This window comes from Equus asinus, chromosome 9, assembly GCF_041296235.1.
Source record: "Equus asinus isolate D_3611 breed Donkey chromosome 9, EquAss-T2T_v2, whole genome shotgun sequence".
NCBI lineage: Eukaryota > Metazoa > Chordata > Mammalia > Perissodactyla > Equidae > Equus > Equus asinus.
This window is the reverse complement of record NC_091798.1, coordinates 96,020,167-96,034,293: the sequence shown is the minus strand read 5'-3', so window position 1 is coordinate 96,034,293 and position 14,127 is coordinate 96,020,167. Positions and strand designations below refer to the sequence as shown.

Genomic DNA, 14,127 nt, shown 5'->3' with positions numbered 1-14,127 from the left:
ATATAAGCCACAGGTGTACATCAACTCAACATATGTATACACTACAGTCTCCTGGCCACCAAAAGTCTAGTTACCATCCATAACCATACACTTGAACTCCTTCACTCATGTCCCCCACCTCCAAACCTCTGGCAGCCACCACTCTGTTTTCCGTATCTATGAATTTGATTTTGTTTGGCTTTGTGTGTTTATTTGTTTTGTTTCTCTTTAGATTCCACGTATGAGTGAAACCATACGGTGTCTGTCTTTCTCTGACTTATTTCTCTTAGCATAATATTCTCAAGGTCCATCCACGTTGTTGCACATGGCAAGATTTCATCCTTTTTATGGCTGAGTAGTATTCCATTGATATATACACCACATCTTCTTTATCCATTCATCCATCCGTGAGCACTTGGGTTGTTTCCATATATGGCTATTGTGAGTAATGCTGCAATGAACATGGGGGTGCAGGTATCTTTTTTAATTCATGTTTTTGTATTCTTCAGATAAATACCCAGTGGTGGAATTGCTGAATCATATGGTAGTTCTATTCTTAGTTTTTTGAGGAATCTTCATACTGTTTTCCATAGCAGCTGTACAAATTACATTCCCACCAATAGAATATGAAGGTTTCCTTTTCTCCACATCTTCTCCAACGCTTGTTATTTCTTGTCTTTTTGATAATAGCCTTTCTGATTGGCATGAGGTGATATCTCATTGTGGATTTGCATTTCCCAGTGATTAGTGATATTGAGCATCTTTCTATGTGCCTATCAGCCATCAGTACATCTTCTTGGGAAAAATGTCTATTCAGATCCTCTGTTCTATTTTTAATTGGGTTGTTGGGCTTTTTGCTTTTGAGTTGTATGAGTTCTTTATATATTTTGGATGCTAAACCCTTATCGGATATATGGTTTGCAAATATTTTCTCTCATTCTCATTGCCTTTTCATTTTGATGATGATTTCCTTTTCTGTGCAAAAGCTTTTTAGTTTGATGTAGTCCTATTTATTTATTTTTGCTTTTGTTTCCCTTGCCTTTGGAGTCAGGTCCACAAAAGCATTGCAAAGATGGATGTCAAGGAGCTTACCGCCTCCATTTTCTTCTAGGAATTTTATGTTTTCAGGTCTTACATTCAAATCTTTAAGCAATTTTGAGTTAATTTTTGTGTATGGTATTAGATAGTGTTCTAGTTTCATTTTTTTGTGTGGCTGTCCAGTTTTCCCAACACCATTTATTGAAGAGGCTGTCATTTCCCCATTGTATATTCTCGGTCTCTTTGCCATAAATTAATTGACCATATATGCATGAGTTTATTCCTGGGCTCTCTATTCTGTTCCATTGATCTGTGTGTCTGTTTTTGTGCCAGTATCATGCTGTTTTGATTGCTATAGCTTTGTAGTACATTTTGAAATCAGGGAGTGTGATATCTCCAGCTTTGTTCTCTCTCGAGATTGCTTTGGCTATTTAAGATCTTTTGTGTTTCCACATAAAATTTAGAATTATTTGTTCTAGTTCTGTGAAAAGTGCCATTGGGATTTTGATAAGGATTGCACTGAATCTGAGATGGCTTCGGGTAGTATGGACATTTTGAAAATATTAATTCTTCCAATCCACAAGCATGGAATATCTTTCCATTTCTTTGTGTCTTCAATTTTTTTCATGAGTGTCGTATAGTTTTCAGTGTACAGTTCTTTCACTTCCTTGATTAAATTTATTCCTAGGTATTTTATTCTTTTGTTGTGATTGTAAACGAGATTGTTTTCTTACTTCCTCTTTCTGATAGTTTGTTATTAGTATATCGAAATGCAACAGATTTTTGTATATTGATTTCGTGTCCTGCAGTTTTACTGAATTCATTTATTAGTTCCAACAGTTTTTGGTGGAGTCTTTAGAATTTTCTATATATAGTATCGTGTCATCTGTAAATAGTGACAGTTTTACTTCTTCCTTTCCAATTTGGATGCCTTTTGTTTCTTTTTCTTGCCTAATTGCTCTGGCTAAGACTTCTAGAACTATATTGAATAAAAGTGGGGAAAGTGGGCATCTTCCTTGTCTTCTTCCTGATCTGAGAGGAAAAGCTTTCAGCTTTTTACCATTGAGTATGATGTTACCTGTAGGCTTGTCACATATGGCCTTTATTATGTTGAGGTATATTTCCTCTGTACCCACTTTCTTGGGAGTTTTTCTTATAAATGGATGTGAGCTGAAATCTCAAACTCAACAACAAAACAATTAAAAAATAGGCAAAAGTCAAGATGCACTGAAGAAGACATGCTGAGGAAAGATGAAAAGATGTTTATCATCAATAGTCATCAGGGAAATTCAAATTAAAACCATAGTGAAATATCATTAGATGTCTGTCAGAATGGGTAACATTTAAAAAAAGTAGTGACAACACTAAATGCTCTCAAGGATATAGAGAAACTGGATCGCTCACAGGTTGCTGGTGGGAATGATAAATTGTACAGCAACTCTGGAAAGGATATGGTAATTTCTTACAAAATTAGACGTGTGTTTACTACATAACTCAGCAGTTGCACTCTAGGGCATTTATTGCAGAGAAACACAAATCTAATAATCACATAAAAGCCTGTTCGTGAATATTTATAGCAGCTTCATTCATCACAGACCCAAACTGGAAACAACCCGGATGGCTTTCAATGGGTGAATGATGAGATGAGCTGGTACATCAATACCATGGAATACTACCTGGCAGTAAAAAAGAAGCAAACTATTGCTACACACAGCAACTTGGATGAACCTCCAGAGAATTATGCTGATTGAAAAAAGTCCATCCCAAAGGTTACTTGCTGTATAGTTCCATTTGTATAAAATTCTTGAATTTATAAAAGTGTGGAATCACAGAACAGATTAGCTGATGCCAGGACTTAAGGGAGGTGATGGTGCTGTGAGGGCAGAAGGCGTGGCTGTACAAGGCAACACAACGGACCCTGTGGGATGGAAATGCCCTGCATCTGGTGTGCATCAATGTCAATGTGCTGGGCTGCGACATTGTGCCACAGTTTTGCAAGATGTTACCTCTAAGGGACAGAGTGATGAGTTCCTGGGATCTCTTCATTAATTCTTACAGCTGCATATGCATCTATAACTATCTCAAAATACAATGTTTAATTTAAAATAAATCCAGTGTAGCAGGCACAGCGAGAACGCCTTCAGTCATAAGATTGTAACAGTTTGAGATTACTGTTTCCTTTAGTTTACTTCACGAATGACAGCTCTTACATATCTTCTTCTTGTCATTATCCTGACCAGACGTGGAGCTCGTTCTCAACAGAAAGTAGCACATGGGATCTAGACTGAGCAGACTCCATAGGCTGACTACCATCGTGCCTTCCTCTTGACTAGAACTTTGTATTTTGGATTCCTTTTGTAGTGTCAAGAGTCGTGAGATGCGCCTTTTGTTGAGCCAGCGTCTTGCAACTCCAAACCCCACTTGTGCCAGTCAGCTCCATCGCGAGGCTGGGGCTGGGCGCGTGTGTGCCATATTTCTGCTTTGCTTGCTGGTTCCTTGTTTGGCTGCAGCCATGTGGGGCGACACAGGCGAGCAGGCTGCAGGCTGGGGCTAGTGGAGGAGACGTGCTCCTCCCTCTTTGATTCCTGTTTGTTTTCTTTCTTATTCGTTTGGGCCTGCCAGTGTTTTTTCCACCCTGCCAGTGGCAGTTGGTGAGGTAAATAGCAACAGAATCAAGATTCTCCAACTTTGTGGTGAGCAGAACCAGCAACACCCCTTCCTCAGAAGTAAGAGGTCCAAAAATTTATACTCCCAGGGGCCTCTCCTCTGGGCCATCCGCTTGAACAATTCTTGTCCTTTCCTGGTGGTTCCCTCAGTGTAAGGGGTTATTGCTTCTTCCTTTTGCCTTTTACCTCCTTCATTAGCTGGTTAATGATTCCTTGTAATAAATTGTCCCTTTTAAAATAACTGAGATGGTGTCTCTTTCCTGGTGGCAGCCCGATGGGAGCAATGTTACGCTTACATTTAAATTTAAGAATAACATTGCAGGGTGTGTGAAATTTTGCTTTTGGTTAGTCCACTGTCTGGACAACTCAGGTTACTGGCTCTTGGCATTGGTGTTGATCAATGAGAATTCCCATGCATGAAATGCCACACGTTTAATTCTGTGAGCAATGGAGCTGGACAAAAGCTGACCTCCCCTCGAGTCCGAGCCCCTCCCTCAGGCCTCACCTGCCATTTTGCTTTTCCCAAACAGCTTCTTGAAAGCCTCCTTCATGTTCTTGTTCCTCAAGGTGTAGATGAGGGGGTTGAGAGTAGGGGTCACCACAGTGTAGAAAAGAGTCAGGAACTTCCCTCTCTTTTGGGAAAAATGGCTCTGGGGCTGGATGTAGACCGCAGTGCAACTGAGTAGAAGAGGAAGACGACGGCCACATGGGATGAGCAGGTGTGGAGAGTCTTGTTCCCCCCCTTGTGGGACTGGGTGACCAGCACCACCCGGGCAATGTGCCTGTAGGAGACAAGGATGAGCAGGAACGGCCCCATCAAGAAGAAGGAGCTGATCACTGAGATCTGGAGCTCATTGACGTGCGTGTCCCCACAGGCCGGGAGGATCAGTGCAGGGACCTCACAGATAAAGTCATCTACCTGGTGGTGATGGCAGAAGGGGAGCTTCAGGGTGGTGGGCGACTGCACCAGGGTCCTGAAAGTCCTGCTTGCCCAGACCAGGAATACCAGCTTGTGACTCAGCTGCGGGTGCATGATGACTGTGTAGTGTAGGAGTCGGCACACTGCCACAAAGCGGTCAAAGGCCGTGAGCAGCAGCAGCACACACTCGGCAGCCCCCAACCCCAGGGGGGTGTGCAGCTGGACCACACATTCCAGGCAGCTGATGGTCTTGGCTGGGCCCCACAGGTTGACCAGCATTTGAGGGATGCAACTGGTGGTGAAGCAGAGTCCAGGATGGACAGGTGGATGAGGAAGGAGTACACGGCTGTGGAGGTGGGAGTCCAAGTGGGACAGGAGTATGACGGTGGTGTTGTCCACTGGGGTGACCATGTAAAAGATGGCTACAGCCACAAAGAGGGTCCTTTCCAGCCTGGGGTTACCCAAGAAGCCCAAAAGGATGAAGCCACCCAGGGCAGTGTCGTTGGCAAGTCCATCCAGCACCCGCCTGGAACTATAAGGAGCAGCACATCAACTAGAGGACCACCTGCAGGAGGCAGAGAAAAGGGACCTTTGATTTTAGAAAATTGCCTGTCCTGTATTAATATTTCCTCTAAACTTTCACTGGCCTTTCCTCTCAGTTCCCTTTTGGACGTTTTCATCTGTTTATTTCTTCAGACTTGGATGATTCTAATAAAGTCTTAGAAGGCAAGAATGTGGTAGGCGAATGTTCGGAACTAACCCTTGCCACCACGAACAACTATACACCAACAAACTGGACAATCTGGAAGAAATGGAGACATTCTCAGAATCATTCAAACTACCAAGACTGAATCAGGAAGAAACAGAAAATCCAAATAGACCAATTACTGGCAAGAAGATTGCATCAGTACTCAAAACCCTCCCAAACAAGAAAAGCCAGCACCAGACAGCTTCACTGGTGAATTCTAGCAAACATCTAAAGAGGTAACAACGCCAAACCTTCTCAAACGCTTCCAAAAATTGGAGGTAAGGGAACACTCATTTTACAAGGCCAGCATTACCCTGATGCCAAACCAGAAAGGATACCACAAGAAAAAAAAACTACAGGCTAATTTACTTGGTGAACATAGATGTAAAAATTCTCAATAAAATTCTAGCACAGTGAATTCAGTAGCACATCAAAAGGACCATTCGCCATGATCAAGTGGGATGCATCCCAGGGATGCAGGGATGTTTCAACATATGCAAATCAATCAGTGTGATGCACCACAATAATAAAATGAAAGAAAAAAATCATGAGATCATCTCAAGAGACGCAGAAACAACATTCAACAAAATTCAACATCTGCTCATGATAAAAACTCTTAACAAATCAGGAATAAAAAGAACCTATCTCAACATAATACAGGCCATATATGACACATCCACAGCTAACATCATATTCAATGGTGAAAGGCTGAGAGCTTTTCCTCTAAGATCAGAAGCAAGACAAGGTGCCCCCTCGCACCACTCCTATTCAATATAGAACTGAAAGTCCTAGCCAGAGCAATCAGGCAGGAAAAAGAAATAAAAGGTATCAGAATTGGAAAGGAAGAAGTAAAATTGTCTTATTTGCAGATGACATGATTTTATATAGAGGAAAATCCTAAAGACGCCATCACAAAACTGTTGGATCTAGTCAGCAATTCAGTAAAGTTGCAAGATACAAAATCAACATACAAAAATCAGTTTCTGTACACTAACAACTAATTACCTGAAAAAGAAATAAAGAAATTGATCCCATTTACAAGGGCATCAAAAACAATAAAATACTTAGGGATAAACTTAACTAAGGAGGGAAAACATCGCTATGCTGAAAACTACAAGACATTAATGAAAGAAATTGAAGACACAAATAAATGGAAAGGTATCCTGTGTTCATGCATTGGGAGAATAAATATTGTTAAAATGTCAATACTACCAAAAGCATCTATAGATTCAATGCAATCCCTATCAAGAATCCAATGGCATTTTTTATAGAAGTAGAAAAAACACTCCAAAAATTTATATGGAACTGCAAAAGACCCTGAATAATCAAAGAAATCCTGAGAAAGAAGAACAAAGCAGGAGGTGTCACACTTCCTGATTTCAAATTATATTACAAAGCTACAGTAATCAACACAGTGTGCTACGGGCATAAAAACAGACAAGTAGACCACTGGAACAGAATTGAGAGCCCAGAGATAAACCCAAGCATGTACAGTCAACTAAATATTTGACAAGGGAGCCAAAAATACTCAATGGAGAAAAGACAGTCTTTTCAATAAACGGTGGTGGGAAAACTGGATATTCACACGTAAAAGAATGAAACTTTTCCCCTATCTTAGACTATTCACAAAAGTTAACTCGAAATGGATTAGAGACTTAAATGTAAGACCTGAAACCATAACACTCCTAGAAGAAAACAGAAAACCTCCTTGACATGGGTCTTGGTAATGATTTTTTGGATATGACACCTAAAGCCCGAGAAACAAAATAAAAAATAAAACAAGGACTACATCAAACCAAGAAGCTTCTGCACAGTAAAAGAAACCATCAGCAAAGTGAAAAGACAATCTACAGAATGGGAGAAAATATTTGCAAGTCATGTATCTGATAAGGGGTCAATATCCAAAATATATAAAGAACTCATACAACTCAAGAGCAAAAAGCCAACAACCCAAATAAAAAATGGGCAAAGAAACTGAATAGATATTTTCCAAAGAAGATATTCAAATGGCCAACAGGTACATGAAAAGATGCGTAACATCATCAATTATTAGAGAAATGCAAATCAAAACCACAAGAAGACATCACTTCACACGGCTGTTATCAAAAAGACAAGGGATAACAAGTGTTGAGGAGGAAAAGGAGAAAAGAGAACTTTCATACACTGTTGGTAGGAACGTAAACTGGAGTAGCCACTTTGGAAAACGGTATGGAGGTTTCTCAAAAAATTAGAACTAGAACTACCATATGATCCAGCAATTCTGCTTCTGGGAATATGTCCAAAGAGAGCAAAAGCAATAACTTGAAAAAAATATCTGCACATTCATGTTCACTGCAGCGTTATTCACAATAGCCAAGGCATGAAAACAATGTGTCTATTGATAGATGAATGAATAAAGAAGATGTGGTGTATATATACAATGAAATATTATTCAGCCACAAAAAACGAGGAAATCCTGACATTTGCAACAACATCAATGGACCTCGAGAGCATTACGCTAAGTGAAGTAAGTCAGACAGACAAAGACAAACACTGTATGATCTCACTTATCTGTGGAACGTAAAAAACAACAAAAAAAAACAAAACACAAACTCCTAGAAAAAGAGATCAGATTTGTGGTGACCAGAGGCGGAGGGTTGGGGAGGGGGAAGTGGAGGCAGGTGCTCAAAGGTACCAACTTCCAGTTATCAGGTAATAAGTCCTGGGGATGCACAGCGTGGTGACTGTAGCTCACGCTGCTGTGTGACATAAAAGAAGGTCGTTAAGAGAGCAGGTCCTAAGAGTTCTCATCACAAGGAGAAAATCTTTTTCTCTTTTATTTGCTTTTTCTTTTATCATATCTATACGAGATGATAGATGTAATCATTTCACAGCGTATGTAAGTCAAACCATTATGCCGTGTGGCTTAAACTTATATGGCAATTAGGTCAACTGTATCTCAGCAAATTGAAAAACACTAACCGTCACCATCCTTTCTGCAGGAGCATTACTGATCCTTCTACCCTTTTCTTTAGAATCAAGGTCACCTTTGCTTCTGCTTAAGTGACTTTAGCTTATAAAATTTCTCCTCAGGCCTCCTAACATAGTCTCCCAGTCAGCAGAGAAGGTAAGAAGGAGGAAACCCACTGCCTTGAAGGTGGTGAGGAGAGTGGGCGTGCACGACCACACGCGAGGGCTCCTGACGTGTGGCGGGGGTGAATGGTGGAAAGCGGTCATTTCCTGTGGGCTTTGCTCTCTGCTTCTGTAGTTTTAGGTTTGAAAAGTTGGAACGTGTGTCCTTTTTCTGTTAGCGCTTGTGGAGCACCAAGCAAGTCAGGATCCTGTGTCTGATTCTTGGGGACACTAACGGACAGCTGCACTAGCAGCGGGGGGCACCCCGGGATGCCCGCTGATGAGCTGCTCAGGGGCGTCCTGCCTAAACTCTGGCCCTCAAACAGTCGTGACCTCATTCTCCATGTAGGTATTTAAAAATAACTGTCCAGGGGCCAGCCCCATGGCCTAGTGGTTAAGTTTGGCGCACTCCACTTTGGTGGCCTGGGTTTGGATCCAGGGCACGGACCTACACCACTAGTCTGGGGCCATTCTGTGGCAGCATCCCGCATATGAAAATAGAGGAACATTGGCACAGCTAACTCGGGGTGAATCTTACTCAGAAAAAAAAAAAAGAACAAAACCCAACTGTCCAGGTTAAGAATGATTTCTTCACATCGTGGGTGCTTCAACCTCAGAGGGGACGCTCTAGGGGCATCAGAAATCACTGGGAATGAAAAATGCACGTCAGAATATCTCAAAGGAATGTCCTAAATAGGCAAATCTACAGACACAGAAAGTAGATGTTTGCCTAGGGCTGGGGTTGGGGGGAGTGGGGTGTAAGAGTGATGGCTAAAGGGAGTGGGGGCTCTTCTGGGCGAAAAGGAATTCTAAAACTGTGGCGATGAATTTACAATTCTGTGAATATACAAAAAAACATTGAATTCTACATTTTTTTTCCAGTTTTATTGAGAAATAGTTGACCTACGTCCCTGTATAAGTTCAAGGCATACAGCACGATGGTTTGATTTATGTACATTGTGAAATGATTACCATGATAGATTCAGCTAACATCTGTCACCCCATATAGATACAAAAAAAGAAAAGAAAAGAAAAGAGGGACCGGCCCCGTGGCCGAGTGGTTAAGTTTCCGTGCTGCACTTCAGCAGCCCAGGGTTTTACCAGTTCAAATCCTGGGCGAGGACGTGGCACGCCTCGTCAGGCCATGTTGAGGCAGCATCCCACATGCCACAACTAGAAGGACCCACAACTAAAAATACACAACTATGTACCAGGGGGCTTTGGGGAGAAAAAGGAAAAATAAAATCTTCAAAAAATAAAAAAGAAATGAAATTTATCTCCTCATGGTGAGAACTGTTAGGATCTGCTCTGTTAACGACCTTCCTCTATATCACACAGCAGCGTGAGCTACAGTCACCACGCTGTGCATCACATCCCGGGACTTATTACCTGATAACTGGAAGTTGGTGCCTTTGAGCACCTGCCTCCAATTCCCCTTCCCCCACCATCTGCCTCTGGTCACCACAAATCTGATCTCTTTTTCTAGGAGTTTTTTTTTTTTTTTACGTTTTACGTACAAGTGAGATCATACGGTATTTGTCTTTCTCTGTCTGACTTATTCCACTTAGCATAATGTCCTGAAGGTCCATCCATGTTGTCACAAATGACAGGATTTCCTCATTTTTTATGGCTGAATAATATTCCATTATATATATATATATGCACTATACATTTATATTTTCTTCATCTGTTTATCCATCGATGGGACTTAGCTTGTTTCCATGTCTTGGCTATTGTGGATAATGCTGTGATGAACATGGGGGTGCAGATATCTCTTCAAGTTAATATTTTCATTTTTTTGGGCATATTCCCAGAAGTGGAATAGCTGGATCATATGGTAACTCTATTTTTAATTTTTTGAGGAACCTCTATACTATTTTCCATAGTGGTTGCACCAATTTACACTCCCACCAATCGTGTATGAGGGTTCCCTTTTCTCCACGTCCTCGCCAACGCTTGCTGTTTCTTGTCTTTTTGATAACAGCCATTGGAACAGGTGCGAGGTGATATCTCATTGTGATTTTGGTTTGCATTTTCCTGATGATGAGTGATGCTGGGCATCTTTTCATGTCCCTGTTGGCCACCTGTACCTTCTTTGGAGAAATGTCTATTTAGGTCCTTTGCTCATTTTTTAATTGGGTTATTTGTTTTTTTGCTCTTGAGTTGTATGAGCTCCTTGTGTGTTTTGGATATTAAGCCCTTATCAGATACATGATTTGCAAATATTTTCTCCCATTTGGTAGGTTGCCTTTTCACTTTGTTGAGGATTTCATTCACTGCAGAAGCTTTTTAGTTTGATGTAGTCCCACTTGTTGATTTTTGCTTTTGTTGCTTGTGCTTTAGGTGTCACATCAAATTGTACATTTTCAATGAATGAAATATATGGTACAAAAATTATATCTCAATAAAACCGTTGGCTTTAAACATCAACATGTTTCAGAAAGTTATCTCACTACATGTTTTCCCTCAAGATTTAGTCCTTGATATGTTCTGTTCCCTATAGATGCTGTTTTTACTTAGATTTTTATCCTTTTTTTTTCCCATGGACTTGATGTGGTAAGCTATCAACTGTGATATTTTTCCAAAAGTAGGACGACTGCTTTAGGTCACTGCCTTTCCCTGATGTGGTGGCAATGACACTCACTGGTGGGATGGCGACACTGAGTGTGGAAGAGGATGACAGTGAAATACATCCACGGAGATTCAGGCAGTGATCTCAAATGATCATCGAGGACGTGGCTTCCCTTCCTCCTCTGACCTGCCTCGGTCTCCAACCTTGACGGATTATGAAGTCTGCTCCCTGCCAGCGTTGGTCCCACTTCTCTCCACACAGGTCCTGTGCTTTTTATTCTCTGCATTGTCCTTGCTTTTTCACTTTCTGGAGGAGCATTTCTTCTTCATCTGTTGTGATTCTTTATCCTTCCGTTGGCCTGATCTCCTGGGCCTCGTCTTCCAGGGATCCTGGGGGGCCTTGAGCAAGTCCTTTCCCCTGCAGGAGCCTCAGGGCTGTACGTGACTTTCCGTGTCCAGGGCCCCATGCTCACCCTTGGCTGCCTCTGCTGCTCTGGCGTCCACTCAGGAGGCAACCTTTAAACAAGGACTTTAAGTGATTCTGAGGAAGGGAGACAGCTGGACCCTTCAAGGAACCTGACTCAGAGGGAGCTGTGGGGACATCCTCAGTGAGCGCCCTATTTGCTGTGCCATCTTGACTAATGCGACCTCTCTAAATCACGCTCTCTCATCTGTGTAAAATGAAACTCAAAATTACATATTCTTGGGGCTGGCCCAGTGGGATAGTGGTTTAGTTTGCGCACTCTGCTTCGGTGGCCCGGGGTGCACAGGTTTGGATCCCGGATGTGGACCTAGAACCACTCATCAAGCCATGCTGTGGCGGCTTCCCACATAAAATAGAGGAATACTGGCAACAGATGTTAGCTCAGGGCCAATCTTCCTCACACACACACAAAAAAAACCTTTAGTAATTTTTAAAAATGAAGTTTGTAGATCTCCAACCCTGAGCAGGGATACAGAAAATGCTCACTAACTACCAGCTTCCTTCCTCTCTTTGGTTTCTCTGGGCTTCGTGCCTATTTTCTTTTCCTACTTGTGTTCGATACCAGAGGGAAGTACTGAGTTAAGTACTTTACAGGAATCATCTCACTCAGAGTTAACCTTCGAGGGGCTGTCAATACCAGCATGTATCGCAAGTGAGAAAGCAGTGAACTGAGGCACAGTCAGCAACGTGTCCTAGATCCTGCAGCCGCAGCACAGCTGGCAGGGTTCTGAACTCGCTCACTCATGTGACAAGAATCCGTGTGTGCCGGCTCTGCTCTAGACGCAGCACGGAACACAGCAGAAGAAATCTCTACCACCACAGAACGCACATTCTATGGGGAGGAAAGACACTAAGGAAAACTGAAAGGAAAACTATACTGTATGTTCAAAGGTGATAATGAGTTTCATGGGGAAAAAAAGTAAGGACATGTTCTTTTCTTCCAGCTTCACTGAGGAACGATTGAAAAATAAGCATTGTATATCTTTAAAGTGTACAACCTGAGGTTTTGGTTACAGATACAATGCATATGTGTATCACATATACATGATTCAGGTAGAAACACTTGTAAAGAAAAAAGCAAGTGAGGAAGACTTTCCTTAGGAGATGTTACAACCTCTATGAAGCCACGGCTCTTAAAACCTGGTGATCAGAAGGTACAAACTCCCAGTGACAGGATGAATAAGGCCTGTGGATGTGGGTGACTATAGTTAATACTGTCTTGTATATTTGAAATTTGCTAAGAGAGTAGCTCTTAAAAGTCCTCATCACATTGAAAAACACTGTAACTGTGTGGTGATCGACATTAACTAATCTCATTGTGGCGATCATTTTGCAATATATACATTATCAAATCATTATGTTGTACACCTTAAACTTATACAAGGTTGTATGTCAATTGTATCTCAATAAAACTGGAAAAATAAACCCTGGTAGATACTGGTGCAAAGACAGACAAATAGACCAGTGGAACCAAACAGAAGGTCCAGAAAGTGACCCAGTTGCCTGGACAACTGGAAGCAGAATCGTTATTAACTGTAGGAAGAGCAGGTGGACCTGGGAGAGACGAGCAGTGTGGACAAAGTCAGATCGGTCCAGCTAGACCTGTTCCCTCAGTTATGCACGGTCGTGGGACGGTTTGATCCCAGAGTGAAGCCGGGCACCCCACATCCAGCGCCTGCACCAACAGCGGGTCCCCCTGGCTGTGCCCGCCCTGGGTCTCCTTCCTCTGCTGCAGCAGAGGCCAGCTTCCTGAGTCTGCACTCCCGCAGCGGTGGTGGCAGCTTGCTCCATCTTCCTTCCTCTTAAAGCTCTCATTTAAAATGCTGCCTCTTGGCTCAATGCCAGAGGATTGCCACATCGCGTTTCTAAATAAATCTGGCGCCTACTCCTCCCGCACAAGGGCCACTTGAAGTCACAAAAAGTTTTTGCAGTTATGTGCATGATAAATGGCCACCATCATGTCCGAGATTGATTTTTCTAGTAAGTGCAGAAAAGCTCTAAGTGTCAGGAACAGTGTAAAATGTCAGAGAGGGAGTATTTGTACCAGTTTCTTTTAGTTTTTTTAAAGAAGTGCTGCTTTCTTAGTCTCTACATTAAAAATCATAATCTAGAGAGAGGAGAGGATGATAGCTCCCAGGTCCGGGGTGAAGAACTTGGGGGCATTCTAGGAAGGTGGCAGTCCCAGTGTGTCCCCTCCCGAACCCCGTTCACCTTTCTAATAGGAGCAAGAGGGTGGCCACAAAGGGGACGCAGCCAGGGCCTCTGGAGAAAGCATGGGTCACACATTTGTTTCCCCTCTGTGCCCAGTGGGAGCTGAGAGATGAGGATGGAAGAAACCAAGGCCCTGGAGTCTTCCGGCTTGTTGCAGGCCTGAGCACCGGACAGCTGTGGACTCTGCCTGGGAGGGTGCTCCCGTCTTAAGGGATTTGCCGCTTGGTGACCTTGGAGCTCCCGGGATTTACTCCACGCCCTGCAGCTCACGGGTTGACCTTTGGCTCAGCAGGGACATGGTGACGGGATGCTCCCTGGAGCCCCACAGCTTGCAGGTCCAGGGATGGATGGTTGGCTCCCTCTCCCCGCTGTCCTGCCGGGTTTCAGCAGCAGCTGCTGG

General features: G+C 42.7%; 1 pseudogene; it reads right to left on the bottom strand.

Moving 5' to 3' along the window:
* Positions 1-4,177: 4,177 nt before the first annotated feature.
* LOC106821804 (olfactory receptor 2H2-like) lies at positions 4,178-13,374 on the bottom strand (annotated as a pseudogene).
* Between the last annotated feature and the right edge of the window lie 753 nt (positions 13,375-14,127).